This window comes from Saccopteryx leptura, chromosome 11 (genome assembly GCF_036850995.1).
Source record: "Saccopteryx leptura isolate mSacLep1 chromosome 11, mSacLep1_pri_phased_curated, whole genome shotgun sequence".
NCBI lineage: Eukaryota > Metazoa > Chordata > Mammalia > Chiroptera > Emballonuridae > Saccopteryx > Saccopteryx leptura.
Window position 1 is genome coordinate 5,613,667 of NC_089513.1, and position 16,033 is coordinate 5,629,699.

The window sequence follows — 16,033 nt, forward strand, 5'->3', positions numbered from 1 at the left end:
ATCACTTTTTGCAGATGATATGATCCTATACATGGAAAACCCCAAAGAATCCACAAAAAGACTACTAGAAATAATAAGCCAATACAGTAAGGTTGCAGGATACAAAATTAACATACAGAAGTCAATAGCCTTTCTATATGCCAACACTGAAACATTTGAGAATGAACTCAAAAGAATAATCCCCTTCACGATTGCAACAAAAAAAATAAAATACCTAGGAGTAAACATAACAAAGAATGTAAAGGACTTATACAATGAAAACTATAAACCATTGTTAAGGGAAATCGAAAAAGATATTATGAGATGGAAGAATATTCCTTGTTCTTGGTTAGGTAGAATAAATATAATCAAGATGTTCATATTACCCAAAGCAATATACAAATTTAATGCAATTCCCATCAAAATTCCAATGACATTTTTTAAAGAAATGGAGCAAAAAATAATTAGATTTATATGGAACTATAAAAAGCCCCGAATAGCCAAAGCAATCCTAAAGAAAAAGAATGAAGCTGGGGGCATTACAATACCTGACTTCAAACTCTATTATAGGGCCACAACAATCAAAACAGCATGGTATTGGCAGAAAAATAGACACTCAGACCAATGGAACAGAATAGAAAGCCCAGAAATAATACCACAAATATATAGTCAAATAATTTTTGATAAAGGGGCCAACAACACACAATGGAGAAAAGAAAGCCTCTTCAACAAATGGTGCTGGGAAAACTGGAAAGCCACATGCAAAAGAATGAAGCTGGACTACAGTTTGTCCCCCTGTACTAAAATTAACTCAAAATGGATCAAAGATCTAAACATAAGACCTGAAACAATAAAGTACATAGAAGAAGACATAGGTACTAAACTCATGGACCTGGGCTTTAAAGAGCATTTTATGAATTTGACTCCACAGGCAAGAGAAGTGAAAGCAAAAATTAATGAATGGGACTACATCAGACTAAAAAACTACATCAGTTTTTTTTGCTCAGCAAGAGAAACTGATAACAAAATAAACAGACAGCCAACTAAATGGGAAATGATATTTTCAAACACCTGCTCAGATAAGGGCCTAATATCCAAAATATACAAAGAACTCATAAAACTCAACAACAAACAAACAATCCAATAAAAAAATGGGAAGAGGATATGAACAGACACTTCTCTCAGGAAGAAATACAAATGGCCAACAGATATATGAAAAGATGCTCATCTGCATTAGTTATTAGAGAAATGCAAATCAAAACTACAATGAGATACCACCTCACACCTGTTAGATTAGCTATTATTAACAAGACAGGTAATAGCAAATGTTGGAGAGGTTGTGGAGAGAAAGGAACCCTCATCCACTGTTGGTGGGAATGTAAAGTAGTACAACCATTATGGAAGAAAGTATGGTGGTTCCTCAAAAAACTGAAAATAAAACTACCTTATGACCCAGCAATCCCTCTACTAGGTATATACCCCAAATACTCAGAAACATTGACTCGTAAAGACACATGCAGCCCCATGTTCATTGCAGCATTGTTCACAGTGGCCAGGACATGGAAACAACCAAAAAGCCCATCAATAGATGACTGGATAAAGAAAATGTGGCACATATACACTATGGAATACTACTCAGCCATAAGAAATGATGACATCGGATCATTTATAGCAAAATGGTGGGATCTTGACAACATTATACAGAGTGAAATAAGTAAATCAGAAAAAAAACAGGAACTGCATTATTCCATACGTAGATGGGACAAAAAAGTGAGACCAAGAGACATTGATAAGAGTGTGGTGGTTACGGGGGGAGGAGGGAGAGGGAGAGGAAAGGGGGAGGGGGAGGGGCACAAAGAGAACTAGATAGAAAGTAACAGAGGACAATTTGACTTTGGGTGATGGGTATGCAACATAATTGAATGACAAGATAACCTGGACATGTTATCTTTGAATATATGTATCTTGATTTACTGATGTCACCCCATTAAAAATAAATAAATAAATAAATAAATAAATAAATAAAATAATCTGTATACCCATATTCTTAAATGTTACACTTCCTCACATGTTTACCTTATGAGCTATAGAGAAAAAGGTGATATTTGTTTGGTACACAGGGGTGAGTTTGAGGCAATCAGGAACATCTATATGGCACTTAGTAAAAAAAAAAAAAAAAAAAAAATTTTTTTTTTTTTTTTTTACAGAGACAGAGAGAGAGGGATAGATAGGGACAGACAGATGGGAACAGAGAGAGATGAGAAGCATCAATCATTAGTTTTTCGTTGTGACACCTTAGTTGTTCATTGATTGCTTTCTCATATGTGCCTTGACCGTGGGGCTATAGCAGACCGAGTAACCCCTTGCTTGAGCCAGCGACCTTGGGTCCAAGCTGGTAAGCTTTTGCTCAAACCAGATGAGCCTGCACTCAAGCTGGCAACCTTGAGGTCTCGATCCTGGGTCCTCCGCGTCCCAGTCCGATGCTCTATCCACTGCGCCACCACCTGCTCAGGAAAAAAAAAACCTTTATATTTTTTTTTTTTTTTTTTTTAAAGAGAGATTCTTTTTTTTTTTTTTTTAATTTTTATTTTATTTATTCATTTTAGAGAGGAGAGAGACAGAGAGAGAGAGAGGAGAGAGAGACAGGGGGGAGGAGCTGGAAGCATCAACTCCCATATGTGCCTTGACCAGGCAAGCCCAGGGTTTTGAACCGGCGACCTCAGCATTTCCAGGTCGACACTTTATCCACTGCGCCACCACAGGTCAGGCAAAACCTTTATATTTTTAATATTACATACTTATCTTAGGAAAAATAAGTATTGGGGAAGTAGTAGGGAAGATATTACATATGGAATGTGTGTAAAGTTTCCAAATATTATTCAAATATACGTATAAGTGAGACTCTTAAGGCTACTTTGGATGTATGGTTGGCTTTATTCTTTTTTTTTCTTTTCTTTTTTTTTTTTTTTTTAGAGAGGCGAGAGAGAAAGAAAAAGGGGGGAGGAGAAGGAAGCTTCAACTCCCATATGTGCCTTGACTAGACAAGTGCAGGGTTTTGAACTGGCGACCTCAGCATTCCAGGTCAACGCTTTATCCACTGCGCCATCACAGGTCAGGCATAGTTTGCTTTAAATATCAGGTTAGATACTTGAAATATCCTTTGCGTCTTCAAACTTTTTATCATCACCTTTGATAGTCATCTTTAATAGCAGCTTTGGTAATAATTTAAAATGACTCTTTCTAAACCTCAAGAAATGTACAATAGTTGGAATTTGGAATTACATTTAAAGATGTTAACAGCACCTCCCTTTCTTTCACTGAGACATGTCCGATTGAAATTTCTTGAGCTATACAGGATTTTCAAGCCAACTGAATTAGTGCATATCGAGTATCTCCAAATAATGCCGAAGCTGCAATTTTCAGGACACCCAGGCATTATCCGAGCCATTACTCCATGGCTAACGAGGACACCCGTGTTAGAGGTACTTCCACCACAAACAAGGGGGAGCATCTAATATGGGTGCAGAGAGGTTCGGAGATGACTCTGGAAGGTGTAGCCATTCAAATCTCCTGTCCTCCAGCCTGTGACTCCCTGCTGTCCCCGACCAAGAGCACCCGGGCTGCATCCACGCCGCCCGGACCACTGTACCCTTGCAGCACCTGGGGAAGAATTCCACCCCTGGACAACAGTGAGCTCTAAGAGCTGATGCAAAACTCACGTTCAGAGTCCCCAGGGCAGTTGAACATAGGGGGACCAGAGAGTGCCCAGTAGGACCCCACTCCCTCTCCCCCCCCCAAGGAACCCCAGGAGACTCTTCTCGTTGCTATACGCCAGTCGCTCCATAATTATTAACTCAACCCCTTCTACAAAGTTCCTCACTGAGAGCAGATAATTAGTCAGTGTGCTGACATTTTCTGGGAAGGGTCTCTGTTTACCCTCACTCTGAACCATTGTTACCCCGGAAATAAAATTCTAGGGTGACCGCTATTTTCTCGACTGTTATTCTAATCAAGGTCCCCTTCTCTCGGTCTCTCTTCTGGTTTCATTGAAGATTTTTTCTCTCTCTTTAACCTTCTGCAATTTTCCTTTGATTTGCCTCATGCTGAATTAAGTTTTAATATATGCCTCTCTGGAGCCAGAAAACCATGGGTTAATTGTTTATTGAAGTGGAATGGACCTACAAGGAAAGGCACAGACCTGAGGAAGTTCGCCGAGTTCTGGCACATGGAAAATCCACACTCCAATCATAATAAAGAACCACCCTACCACCATAAAGAGTTCCTCTGTGCACCCCCACCAGTCAACCTGCCCCTTACTCAGCCACTATCACAATGGAACTCACCATAGATGAGTGCTGCCTGTCCTAAAATTTCTTATAAATGGAATCACACAGTGTGTAAACCCTTTGGGACTGGATTCATTTACTCAAAATAAGTTCTGCACATGGATCCATGTTGCGTGCTTATCAGTAGTGCATTGCTTCTTATTGCTGAAACTCACCCATAATATAAAATATGCCATAATTGGTGTATCCATGTTGTGGGACATTTGAGCTGCTTCCATTTCTTTGGCTCTTAGAATAGGAATGCTTTAGGAGAAGCGCCCATTTGCTTCTCCACCCCCCCCCTCCTTCTTCTCTATCTCTCTCTTCCCCTCCCGCAGCCAAGGCTCCATTGGAACAAAGATGGCCCGGGTGCTGGGGATGGCTCCTTGGCCTCTGCCCCAGGCGCTAGAGTGGCTCTGGTCGCGGCAGAGCGATGCCCCGGAGGGGCAGAGCATCGCCCCCTGGTGGGCAGAGCGTCGCCCCCTGGTGGGCGTGCCGGGTGGATCCCGGTCGGGCGCATGCGGGAGTCTGTCTGACTGTCTCTCCCCGTTTCCAGCTTCAAAAAAATACAAAAAAAAAAAAAAAAGAATAGGAATGCTTGAACATTCTTTCCTCAATTCTTTTTTTATGGACATATCGTTCTAGTTTTTCTTGTGTAAATACCTAGGAATGGAATGGCTGGATGGTAGGGTAGAGAGATGTTTAATTTTCATAAGAAAATGTCAAACAGTATCCTAAAAAACTTATAGTATCTTGTGCTGTGACATGCAAAGTGTTGAGAGTTAATGTTGTTTCACATTCTGGCCAATAGTTGCTCTTGTTAGTCTTTTTAATTTAAGCCATTTCTGGTGGGAATGGAAACATATCGTATGGTTTGAGTTTGCATTTCAGTGATGATTAATGATTTGAGCATCCTTTTATAAGTTTAGTCAACATTTGTACAACTTCCTTTGTAAACTGTTTAAACTTTTCTGATTTTTAATTAGGTTCTTATTTTTATCAGTTAGAGGTTCTTTGTACGTTTTGACATGATGACTTATACACTGCAAAAAAATTTTCTCTTTGCTGGTAATCTTATATCCACCTTCTTAATTATAATTTTTAATGAACAGAAAGGTTCAGTTTTGATGAAATATAATTTACCAATTTTTCTTTATTGTTCCTGGTTTTTTATCCTTTTGCTTCTCCCAGTGTATTTGCATCTCCGCATATGCTATTTTAGAATCAGTTATTTTCTGCCCCCGAAACAGAAGCCTGTTGCAATGGTCACAGACACATTTCACTAGATTTACTCTTATCATTTGTTTTTGTTTTTGCCTTATTCTAATGTAACTAGCATTTTTTAATTTCCTTCTTCACCTATAGAAACAAAGTTATTTTTTACATTGCTCTTCTATTCTGAAACTTGTTAAATTCACTTGATAGCTCTATGAGATTTTTTTAAAATTTCTTTGGATTTCTGATAGACATAATCATGTCGGCAGCAAATAAAAATATTTTTACCTTGTTCTTTCTGATCTGAATGCCTTTTCATTGCTTCTTTCTTAATTTCACTGGCTAGGACCAACAGGACAATGTTGAATAAAAGAAATGAGAGCAAACATCCATTCCTTGTATCCAATCTTAACAGAAAGTGAGAAAAAATTCAACTGTTAGTTGTAGTTTTTTTTATAGCTGCTTTTAATCCAAATGAAGAAATTCCCTTCTAATCTCACTTGCACTCATTGTTTTTTATCATAAAGAAGTATTAGACTTTGTGAAATTCTTTTTATGATTTTCCTCAGTTATCTTGTTATTAAAGAAGTAAGCTGGTATATAACTCTGACTGGTGCTTCTGAAATTCAGGTTGGGATTTGGGGTGGGGGTATTTTGGGGTTTTTTTTTAGCATGGCTATTATTTTTTGCATCAGATGTAATAGTTGTATTTCCTAATTCACCATTAAAGTGTTTTATCAAAGGGGGAACATATCTGTCTCTAAGTTCCAGTCTATCCATTTGTTCTCGATATGACCACCCACTATTTTCCAGATTAAAAAGAAAATACTATACAAATAAAATGACAAAAGTATTTTTGAGACATTTAATCAATTAAGATGCTTTTGTCCACTGTCATCACAGTTCCTGGAATACTGTGAATATTCCAATATTTCCAAAAAGAGGTTTGAAAACTACCTGTCACTCTTCCAGAATGCCTACATGCAAGAAAGATTATAGCCTCTTTCAGCCAAAAACACTTTTGAAGCAGAAAGCTTGATAATATAAGGTCACCAAAAAGTTCTGTCCATTTTTGGAATAAAACAAATTATAAATTTTTCTTACCGTCAATAAACTTTATTAAATAATATAATTGCCATTATTATTAATGATTTCTTGCCAGCATGAGGGCAATTTGTATATCCCATTTTTGAACAATGTTTTATCTTTTGATGTGAAAAATTGAACCAGTGCTTGTTTGATATCTTCTTCATTTTTGAATGTTTTATCCTTCAAAAAATTTTGTAAGGACAAAAACAAGTGATAGAGGGTGCTAAGTCCAGGAAATATGGTGGATGCGACAGACATGCTTCTGTAGCATTTCTTCCTTGTTGAAATTCGTAAAAATTACAGTGGCGTAAATGAACTTTATCAGTAGCCATGGGTACACTATCGCTTCACACATAAAACTAACGTGAATCAACTTTGTTTTAGTTAATTTGCTACGTCAGTATGTATACATTAAGTGATAAAAATAGAGAGGCACACATGTGCCAAATAAACGTGCTTACGTGTCGAAACTTGTGATAGAAATGGACAGAACTTTCTGGTGGACCTTATACTTTGGGACAATGGACGTGCATGTGTGTAAAACTTGGGACATTGTACACAACTGTAGCATCTCAGTCATAGATATTCTCTCTAGACGTCATCCAGAATAAAAACCAGCATCTATCAAGCAGTCACCACTGTTTAATGGACAAGGCATATAACATAACATTTCAAAATTTCTATTAGATCACCATTTCTGAAAAATTGTGTAATTCCAATTTTTATGCCTATATATCTTTGAAACTCACATATCTATTGGGTTGGGGAATAAGTTCGTAGCGTTTTTATATTTTCTTTTATTTTACAACGATTTGTTTGCTGTTTGGCAAAGGGTAAGTATTCAATCGATAAAACTCTTTTGCTCTACAAAACTATGTTAATTGTATTTTTGAGTTATTTAATTTTTTATTAGTTTTGAGGCTTAGAAATGGAATACCCAGGAGGCAAAAATCAACATTTTCAACACCTGCTCTTCTTTGCTTTTCATTGAGGTCAAAAAGCTGACAAAGCAGCCCGGGACATTTGCGACGTGTATGGAGAAGGTGTCATAGGCGAGTCTACAGCACGGAAATGGTTTGCAAAGTTCAAAAATGGTGACTTTGACGTCGATGATACGTGCTGCAGCGGAAGGCCTTCTGAATTTGATGAAGAACTGGGAAATGCTCGAAAAGAATGCCACGGTCAACAAGGAGCTCTACATTGCCCAGCTACACCACGTGAATGAGGCTATTCGACTGAAAAGACCTGATCGACATGGTCAAACCATACTCCTTCATGACAACGCCAGGCCCCATGTTGCACAAGTCGTCAAAGCCGCACTCCAAGAGCTCGAATGGGAGGTCCTTCAGCATCCGCCGTATTCTCCAGACCTTGCACCGACCGATTACCATCTTTTCCGCTCCCTGTCAAACCATATGAAGGGCGTTACCTTCGATAACAAAGAGGTCCTTAAAAACTGGCTCAACAACTTCTTTGACACCAGACCAGGCGATTTTTGGCGGAAAGGCATCAACAAATTGGTCGAGAGGTGGGAAGAGGTTGTAAACAGCAATGGGGAATATATAACTGATTAACTTATTCATATAATTATTGTTTTTTGTTTAAATAAAAGTCTTCGGTAAAAACACTACGAACTTATTCCCCAACCCAATAAATTCTCTCTGCCACACTGTTGACATCACCAGATGGATGTTTAAACTATGAAACTTCAGAGAGTAGAGTTACGTCAGCATCATGGTGGAATACGACATCCCTTGTGTTTGGACCCTGTCCCCTGGCCCAGCCCAATACAAATACCTTGCATCCATCCATAGACAAAAGTACCTCTAAGGCAGCAATTCTCAACCTGTGGGTCGCGACCCCGGCGGGGGTCGAACGACCAAAACACAGGGGTCGCCTAAAGCCATCGGAAAATACATGTTTATTATACAATACATTTTTTAATAAAATATGTATTTCCGATGGCTAGACGACCCCTGTGTTTTGGTCGTTCGACCCCCGCTGGGGTTGCGACCCACAGGTTGAGAACCGCTGCTCTAAGGGATCTGTAAGCCATAGCACCACAGACCCCGGGGCCCGGGAGGGGTATCCCCCACGCCTACATCAGGAAATGGCGTACAGAACTCAGTCACAGCTGTGGACCCCAAAGTGGCCTGTGAACTGGTTCTAACCCCTCTCAGCCATGGCCCTGGGAGCCCCAGGGAACACTGACTTAAGAGTCGCTCACAGAAAAGAGGTTTTGTGGAGGGTCAGGTTCACAGAGATGTCACGGCACACCACTGGAGCACTGGAGTAGTTTGACTTTTCCAACCACCCCTCCCCCCTAAAGAGGCAGAGTTCAGGGTCAAGAGAGAGAGCCTTTCCTCTGAACATGATTTCTTCCACGGGAAGGAAGAGGCGAGTAAGCACCCCGGTCCCCAGCTCCGTAGGGTGTGCCAGAGGCACTCACATCCTCCTTGCCCCAGCCAGAGAACGTATCCTGAGCCACGTGCCAGGGTCAAGGAGAGGCTGGGAGAGGAGCAGATAGGACCTCTGAGGACAGTAAAGGGGTACATACCCCACCGTCTGAATCACAGAGTCCACAAGAAGCCTGTCTAGAAGCCGAGGGGATGACTCGCTGCAGAGTCCCCCAAGGGGGCCATGGGCATCTCCAGGGCTCTGCATGCCTCCCCTGCACACCCCACACCCTGTGGCCAGCCCCCCACACTCCTGGTGGCGGCAGTCAGAGCAGGCCTTGGCCAATGGCCAGTGAACACACACAGAGCCATCTGAATGTGCAGACCAGAGAGAAATCACAAATGAGCTTCAGTACCTCCTCTGGAGAAACACCAAGAGGCAGGCAGCTCTCAGCCCAGGGTGATGGGACAGAGATGACGTACGAGCCTGGGGCCTCTGCCACAAGGGGGAACAAGAAGCCGCAGCAGGTGTTCTCAGGGAGGTCTGAAGTAGCCTCAGCATCTCCAGCAGGGCTGACAGCACCCAGTTCTCTATCAAAGACACAGGTACAGGTCTGAGCAGGTGACGGCTACGTCACCTGTGAAGACAGGATGCCGAAACTTCAAAAACCAAGATAGCGTGAAACCACAAAAGGATCACAACAGTCTTCTGGTAACCAAACACAAAAAAATGAAAATCTGTGATTCGACCAATAGAGAATTCAAAATAGCTATTTTAAAGGAAATCCCTGTGGACTTAAGACACCTCCACTCACACGTCTGGACCTTGGTGGAGATGGTCAGCATCCCCACAGCTGGGACCATCAATTAAAGGACCTGCGAGTGATTTCCACCTCTGCCAGTGTCAAACTAAGTGGACCTCTTAGGCAGCTCAGGGCTCCCAGAGAGTTTATTCAAAGAAACAGAAGGTGGATGTGGAAATGTATCACTTCTACCATACTACATTGGTCCAAGCAATGACAGAGCCTAGTGAGGTTCCCTGGGAGGAGACATGGATGTCCCTCTCAGAGGGAATGTCCGAAAAATCACAGCCATCTGTAATCTGTCCCATCCACACAACTCACATGTGCTTGCTCATGTCCCTGGAGATAGAAATGACAGACAGCTCCTTACTTTGAGAGTTCCTACTTTCTGACTTACCTAACCGTTCCCAAATCATTCCGCTGTAATCTAAAGAATTATGCTGTTCTTCTGGGTTGCTTCTAATCACGGAAGGAGTAGAGACTACAGAAAGAGAATTTTGGTAGGTATTTATTAATTCACAGAATCTCTGTTTTTAATAACAAACCAAGTATATTTGTTCCTGTACCTTGATATTATGAAGACGAATGAATTAATGATATTAAAGATAAGAATCGTTTTACTGATAAAGAAACAAAGAATGTTTCAGACTCAATACACAATCTCTCGTCTATGAGTTAGCCTCATCCCCATGTCAGAGAGTCAATCTCAGATATATAAAAATTAAGTCACTTTCTTAGGATCACCCAGCTGGTAGATGTGGAGCGGGGACAAGCACCTTCGTTGTGACTCAGTATATACACATCGCATCTGTACAATCAAATGCAACCATATTTAAACAAAAGTCTACGATGATGTTGAATGCCATTTATCTTCATACTCTGTGAAACCCTCACATTCAATATTCAGACGTTCGTATAATCATCTATACACAGCAGCACCTCTTAGAACTCTCTAGACATTTATAGTCAAAGCCTTCTACCTACATACTAAAGCTGTAATAATTATACTTATACCCTAGACAAGTCAGAGATAATTACATGGCAGCCAGGTTGTTTTTCTTCAACTATCATACTAATGATCAATAACCATACTTTCGATGATCCACTCACATCTAATTAGCAAAAAAAAAAAAAATCTTGGTAAATGCAAGCGCCATGCCCATTTGATAGACCGGAGGGAGGCTATTGAAGAGGGAAGAACTAATTGACGCTCAGGATATTGCACTGGTGTTGGTCATAATATGCCAATTAAGTACAATTATCTTTCAAAAGAGACAAAATGATTTTTATCATTCATTGAGAACCACATTATTATAAAATAATTAAACAGTGGTCCGTAGAAAGCATATTTTCAGTATCACCAAAATGCATACTTTTTTAACACTGCTGATGTATGAAATTAATATGACTCAATGATCTTATATTAATACTCAAAATGAAGTATTAACTTCATATCCTAGAGTATAACTTACATAGTTCTCTGGCCCATATCTAATAAACAAAACCCATGTAACATTATGAAAGGTATAAAATTGTTTGATCTGTACATTCATATATATATATATATATATATATATATATATATATATATATGCATTTAAATAAATGACCTAGAGGAAGAAAATCATCACGGCATGAATCAAAGAATTTCTGAAGTTACTTCCTGAACCGACCAACAAAAATTATGTAAGTGTGCTTGCCACATCTTAATGAATAAAACCTTTTTTTAGAAAAGAATTATTGGGGTACCAGTTTCAGGTATGCAACTCAACAAACCATCATCTGTGCACTTCATTGAGTGTGCATCACACCCCAGTAAAGAAAAGCTTTGTGAAAATATTTTTGAACATGAGTGTATTTCTCTTAAGCAATTTTTTTTGGCAGACAAAACTAGAGTAAAAATTTTTCATTTTACAGTAGTCACGATAGGAAGTGTAAAACAAACACAAATATGAAGGGGAGAGTGCAACTCCCTTCACTCCTCACTCACCTCAACGTTTTCTCAAAGCATGGCTCCTGTCGTTCCGTTTCTACTCTCACCGACTCCCCATCTTCCCTTTCTGTGCTCAATCTCAGTTACTGTTTCGTGGAAATGAGTCTTTCACAATTCAAACTGTGCTAAATCAGGATATTTTACTAAATCAATAAATTCTGAGTTCAAAAATTTTAATTATTTTTCAAGAACTGAAAAGAAAAGAGTTCTTGAAGTTGAAATGTCGATATTTATCCTCCAGGAGAAATGACTAATTTTAAGAAGTGAGGAAATTATCATAGGGTAATCAATAATGCTAAAGGCAAAATCATTGTTCTTAATTCCTTACTGACTCAATATATCAGCCTGGTTCAAGCCACTGGGTATTTTTTTAATTGTTTATACATCTAAATTTCAAAACAATAAAAATAGGCTTGTACATATTTTTTTAAATGACGTGTGATTTAACTTTTAAAATTTATATCCTAATTCAAATTGGTCGCTACCCATTAGTGTAAACCAGCAAGGGTGTAGAGTAATCATCACACGCTAAATCTTTACCAACAAAATGCAAACATTTATGAGCCATACCCTCATTCAGTGGAAATCATTCATTCCACAACGACTGCTGAGTTACTTACTATGGGTCAGGCTATTCCATATGGTAAAGATAAAATAACAAACGCGATAGAGCTGACAGTTCACTGGGAAAACAGACAACTAAGGGACAGAAGTTAAATGTCATCATATTTACTTAGCGGTAAGAGCTGTGAGGAACAATGCAGACAAGGAAGGTGAAAGCCAATGACTGGGGGAGAGGCAGTTTTGACTGATAGATTCGTGCGTGCACGTGTTTGTTAATTTGGATCAAGTGAGAGTGTCAGCCCTGCAAGGATACCAATGAATCAAGAGCAAGAGCAAAACCTTTGAAAGGGGAATTGGATCAACGTCTTGAGGGAGTTGCAGGAACAGCACTGGGGCTGCCCGAGGAGGAAATGTGCAAGGCCATCGGAGGTGAGGTCTGTCACCTTGTCAGTTCGCGCCACATAAGACCCCCCGTGCCCATGGAAGGATACAGCTGTCGCTGTGTGTGATGACAACCCACTGAACAGGGAAGGGGAGTGATGTCCCCTTTCAGTTGACAAGAGCCGTCCGGCTTTTGCAGGAAGAACTGAGTATAGAGCAACCACATGAAAAGCAAGGAGCCAAGTCCAAACTCAATGGACGAGTCCACAGAAGAAACAACAGTTCAGCAAGGGCGGCAGAGCTAACGGGCAGGGGCACCCAGATCGGGAGCTATTTTGAACGCAGAGCCACAGAGCTTGGGGAAGGACTGGAAAATAAAACAGAGGGGCAGGGGAGGAGTTGAGGAAGAATTCTAGCATTTTCACCTGAGAACAGAGTAGATACTGAAGCCCTTCAATGACACAGGAAGAACCACGAGGAAAGCAGGTTTGCAGGAAGTCAAGAAAGAGTTCTATTTTTGGTCAAGTTAAACTTGAGAAGCCTGGGAAAAGGATTTAGGTAGAATGTCACATCTGGGGGGGGGGGGGGGGGATTCAGGGCTGGGGATCTGCGTATAAAATTCGTGAGAGTCGGGACCAGATCTCATAGCATGGCAATGCACATGACCAGCAAGGCAGTGATGGTGGTGGAGGAACAGACCCATCTGAGGACCCATCCCTGGGAGGATGAGGAGGGCCAGCCAAGGAGATGGAGAAGCCAGAGGGGAACACGGGAAGCCCCAAGAGCATGTTAATTGGGAGTCAGGTGACGTAAATACCTCCAAAAGGGCCGCACACTCTCCCGAGCCAGCTCTCCTGCGGGCGGGGAGGCACTGCTCTGACGACAGGACCTGGTGTAGCAGGAAGGTAACCACGACCCTGGAGAGGGTGCTTTCCAGGGAGTGGCAGAAAGAAGAAGTTGTTAAATAATAAATTAGAAAAGTAAGAGAGGAGGAAGGGGAGAAAGCTCACATGAGAGTTTCAGATGCCTGACCTGTGGTGGTGCAGTGGATAAAGCCTTGACCTGGAACACTGAGGTCACCGGTTCAAAACCCTGGACTTGCCAGGTCAAGGCACATATGAAAGTTGATGCTTCCTGTTTCTCCCCCTTCTCTCCCTCTCCCTGTCTCTCCCTCCCACCTTCTCTCTCTCTCTCTCTCTCTCTCTCTCTCTCCTCTCTAAAAATGGAATAAATAAAGTCTTTTTTAAAAAAAGTTTCAGAGAGTTTTGGGATGAATGCTACCAAAGAAGTGGAGAGTTGGGAGAGGGGGGTTTATGGTAAATGTTTCCTTTATTTTAAGATGCAAGAAAAGAGAGCAGGTTTGAACGCTGATTGCAGCGATGGTGTCGAAAGGAACAAAGTGAGACGCAAAGGGAACAGCGATCGTTTCAGAGAGAAGTCCTGGCCCTGGCCGGTTGGCTCAGCGGTAGAGCGTCGGCCTGGCGTGCGGGGGACCCGGGTTCGATTCCCGGCCAGGGCACATAGGAGAAGCGCCCATTTGCTTCTCCACCCCCGCCCCCCCTTCCTCTCTGTCTCTCTCTTCCCCTCCCGCAGCCAAGGCTCCATTGGAGCAAAGATGGCCCAGGCGCTGGGGATGGCTCCTTGGCCTCTGCCCCAGGTGCTAGAGTGGCTCTGGTCGCGGCAGAGCTACGCCCCGGAGGGGCAGAGCATCGCCCCCTGGTGGGCAGAGCGTAGCCCCTGGTGGGCGTGCCGGGTGGATCCCGGTCGGGCGCATGTGGGAGTCTGTATGACTGTCTCTCCCATTTCCAGCTTCAGAAAAATACAGAGAGAAGTCCTTCTGGAAGCTTCCTCAGCGAGGTGCTGCCACAGTCCAGCCCGGATACGCGAGGTGTGGAGTGCACAAAGACTGCTCGCGAGGGACTACACTGCCCACCCGTGCAAGGGGTCTGCCTCCTGCCACGACTGTCAGCCAGTAGGTCACGAGCTCCTGTCCAGAGCAGCCCCTGATGTCCACTAGGAGGACATCAGCTACCTCGGGGCTCCAGAGAAGCAGCTCTCAAAGGAGGGTGCATGTTTACAAAAGACATAGGTTCTCAGACCCTGTCCCAGAAAACTGACTCAGGACCTGGGGACGGGGTCCAGGATGAACGTGGCCTCCAGGTGTGCCCGCATGCGCGGAAGGTGGAAAGTTGCTGCTCTAGAGTATACAGGGAAATGATGCAGGCAGCCTCTGAAACGCCCCCAATTCTGAGCCACCACACCCCCAGATTCACAGTCTTGCTGTCCTGCGGATGTGCCCACCAGCACCCACCCACCTCCCCTCGGACCCTCTGCAAGAGTGATCCTGAAGCCTCAATAAATAAAACATCCTTCCCAATCTAGAGGCTTGCAGTGACCAAAGTCACACACAGAGACACTAGTGCTTTACTAAAAAGCAAAGTTTCTCACTGTTATAAAAAAAACAACAAACACAGTTACACTTGATTACAGAGCTATTTGCAAATGGATTCTTTTGTTAGCAAGTCAACTCTGGTCATTAAGAGACTTCACATGTCAAGAAAATAAAATGCATTTATATTTCTGATTATGAAATGCTTCTGGATATTTTGAATATCTATGCCTGCAGAGATAGGCAAGGACGGGGCCTATCCGGAATACCCTAAGCTTACGCTATCAAGATGGTATTTAAATTTTATCCTGGCTATCACTTGGATTGATCAAGTTTCTAATGTAAAGAATAGCCTCTTTCTCATTTTAAATGTTAAACTCATCTCCGTGGGAGGAAGTATTATAAACTCTGTTTAATGTGCTTCTTTTACAATGTGAGCACCACCTTGGTCATATTAAAATCCATTCCTTTTTAGTGAGACAAAAATTAAAAAGAACCCCAGCCGAACATAATTAAAAACTTGGGCTATCCGTCTTTGGGAGGACCTAGTGGTTCCTGCACCGTGCGGAGTCCTACATGCTCTCCCACTGCGGCTCGGTTCACAGGTGCAGTTGAAAGGCTCCATGCTGATTAAATTACCTTCTGAATTAGCCAATATTAGCATGGCGCCAAACAATTCACATAGCATGGTTTCCATGTTAGGCAATCAATTACAGTTCCAGATGAACCGGTGCACAGATCCATAATTTTTACTTAGGATCACAGTTTTTGTAATTTAACATATTATTACAGCAGAGCCCCGAAAGGTCAGGCAGAACAACAGAGAGCAGTTTCCAGTTAGTACATGTTCCTTTACTGTCACAAGAGGCTGAGAAAGCCGACGATATCCACGTGCCCGA